The sequence below is a fragment of the Cebidichthys violaceus genome, unplaced genomic scaffold (genome assembly GCF_023349555.1).
Source record: "Cebidichthys violaceus isolate CVI_PGR_0920_01 unplaced genomic scaffold, fCebVio1.0.p SCAF_33, whole genome shotgun sequence".
NCBI lineage: Eukaryota > Metazoa > Chordata > Actinopteri > Perciformes > Stichaeidae > Cebidichthys > Cebidichthys violaceus.
Genome location: NW_027176517.1, coordinates 212,285 through 215,000, shown reverse-complemented (window position 1 = coordinate 215,000; position 2,716 = coordinate 212,285).

Sequence of the window (2,716 nt, the reverse complement as noted above, 5' to 3'; positions counted from 1 at the left end):
CGTCTCCCTGATCCCCAGTGGCTAGAGTTCCGACTTCTTGATCCCCATTCTTTAGAGTTCCGTCTCCCTGATCCCCAGTCTCTAGAGTTCCGTCTCTCTGATCCCCAGTCTCTAGGGTTCTGTCTTCTTGATCCCCAGTCTCTAGAGTTCCGTCTCCCTGATCCCCAGTCTTTAGAGTTCCGTCTCCCTGATCCCCAGTCTCTAGAGTTCCGTCTCTCTGATCCCCAGTCTCTAGAGTTCCGTCTCCTTGATCCCCAGTCTCCCCTTGTTCATATTTAGGCATTTATGAGTTTGACCCGGTGACACTCAATGCACAAAACCCAGAATAAACTGGAGCATGGAATAAAGGACGTGTCTCCACTCAAATGAGTTTCAATAAAAGGCCTAAATGCAGGTCATAATAAAGGATGGATGAAGTAAATTATACAATTAATGAATAATTCAAATCAACACGCAAAGAAAATAAACAATGTGGGGCTAAACTGCACCATCGTGGAAGTCAGTGTAGTATTATGCGTAAAAAGAGGAAATGGTGACAAAATATGAAGGCAAATTATTAATAAACCACCACTGTACATGAACCAAATCAAATTTAGCTAATCACAGTAAATTAAGGCGACTCAAACCACACAATAAAATACATATGCAAGATGGCTACTCTACCACTCGGTCCTCCCTTCAGCACAGAACAAAACCCCACAACAAAAATAAAACTGAAAATGGCCCATTCAATTGATTAGATAACAAGCACACTAAAATGTAATACGTCTGGGAAAAACATTGGTTGGCTCCTGTAGTGTCTTTAAAAACTTGCTAGACTGGAAAACAGTTCCCTCCCCCGGTTGAATGACATGCATGTAACTGGAATCTTGTTTCTTGGCTGATATGCCGAAGCAATCAGTCACAAGTTTTAGTCCCTCACCAAACCTGAAGAATCAGATCAGTCACCAAACAAAGGCTGGCCTCAGCTGCTCTCTCGGGTGTGTCTCAGTTCAGGAGGAAAGGCCCAGGTGAGCTTCCCACACCATTTTATAGACAAACATTCAACCTTAGTTCATATAAAGAAAATCCACATCAGGATGTTCTGATATAATTTGAGTGAAACTCTGAAGTGGTCTTCGGTCAATCCCATTTAAAAATAGTCTGTATAAACATGAAGTTTCTGAATTGTAAGTATTGTACTGTCATTTTGAAGTCAGATTGGTCTTTGGAAGTGCATTCTTTATTATAAAGTTTGACTTTTTAGTCAAAAAATTGCAATTCAATCTTTCTCTAAAATATAGTTTGCATGCAATAGTTATTATTTTCCAATTATTATTCACTTAAATTACAATCTAATGGTGATTCTTTTCTATTTTTAAATGTCAGACTGACTGAATCATTGATTGAATAGGAAATTGCTGAGTATATTCACTGAAACATAGGTTTTATTTTGAAGTCAGATATTAAAAGCTCTTTGCACAATGCATTTGATATACAAGACCTGCAAAACAATGTCAGGATATTTTGACCGTTCTTTTCGAAGTGGAGGCTGGCTTGACCGCAGCATGTCCTGGAGTTTGTGCATCCCGCATAATGAACCATGGTGACAAAGAGGAACAAAATTCTATTTAGAACTACCCCCCCCCCCCCAAAAAAAAACAACAACAACTATTAACTTAACTCCAACTGTTACATCCCACTACCAACAACTACTATGAATCTTGCGTAAGTAGAGTCAAGGACAGCGGCTCCCCCCTGTGGCGTAATGTGGGATAATGTGACGCATTTCAAGTAAGAAGTTAATGACAGGCCTTTAAAGGAGCCAAGCTAAAAACAGCTACTTTCCACTCTGAATGTATGCCCTTATGTTTCTTAAAACATATAAAATCATTTTAAATGGCCATTTTCAGTACAGGGCAGTAGTGGATGACTTTGTGGAGTGGGCAAGCAGAATTCACCTGCTTCTGAACGTAGCCAAGACCAGAGAGATGGTGGTTGTCTTCAGGAGGAAGAAGACAGCTCCACAACCGCTGAGAGTTCTGGGAGAGGATGTGGACATGGTGGAGGAGTACATGTTCCTGGGTTTCTCCATCGATAACAGGCTGAACTGGAAGACCAACATCAACGCTGTGTACAAGAAGGGGATGGGTCGACTCTTTTTCTTGAGGAAACTTTGATCATTCAACGTGTGCAGCAAGATGTTGGAGATGTTCTATCAGTCTGTTGTGGCCAGTAAACTGTACTTCGCCGTAGTCTGCTGGGGGAGCAGCATTGGAACCGGAGACACCAACTGACTTAACAAACTGGTTAAGAAGGCCGGCTCCATCATTGGCTGCAAAATGGACACTCTGGAAAAGGTGGACTGAAAAAACTATTATCCATATTGGATAACCTGGACCACCCTCTCCACCACCTACTGCAGGGACAGCGGAGCGGATACAGGAGAACCTTCCTGCCCACTGCAATACGATTGTACAATAAATAACCTCAAATCACAAAACTATAACACCGTTATTCTGTTGTTTGTTTGTTATTTGGTTAAATCTTTGCACTACTGTTTCGTTAGTTAATTTAATATTATTCTTTTTCATTCTATATATTGTGCATTTTTATGTCTAATATTTTTACTCTGTTATTTTATTTACCTGTACCATAATTGCTGCTGTAGCACAAAAATTTCCCCTTGCAGGATTAATAAAGTATCTATTTGAGATATTCCTGCTTGTTGCTTTCA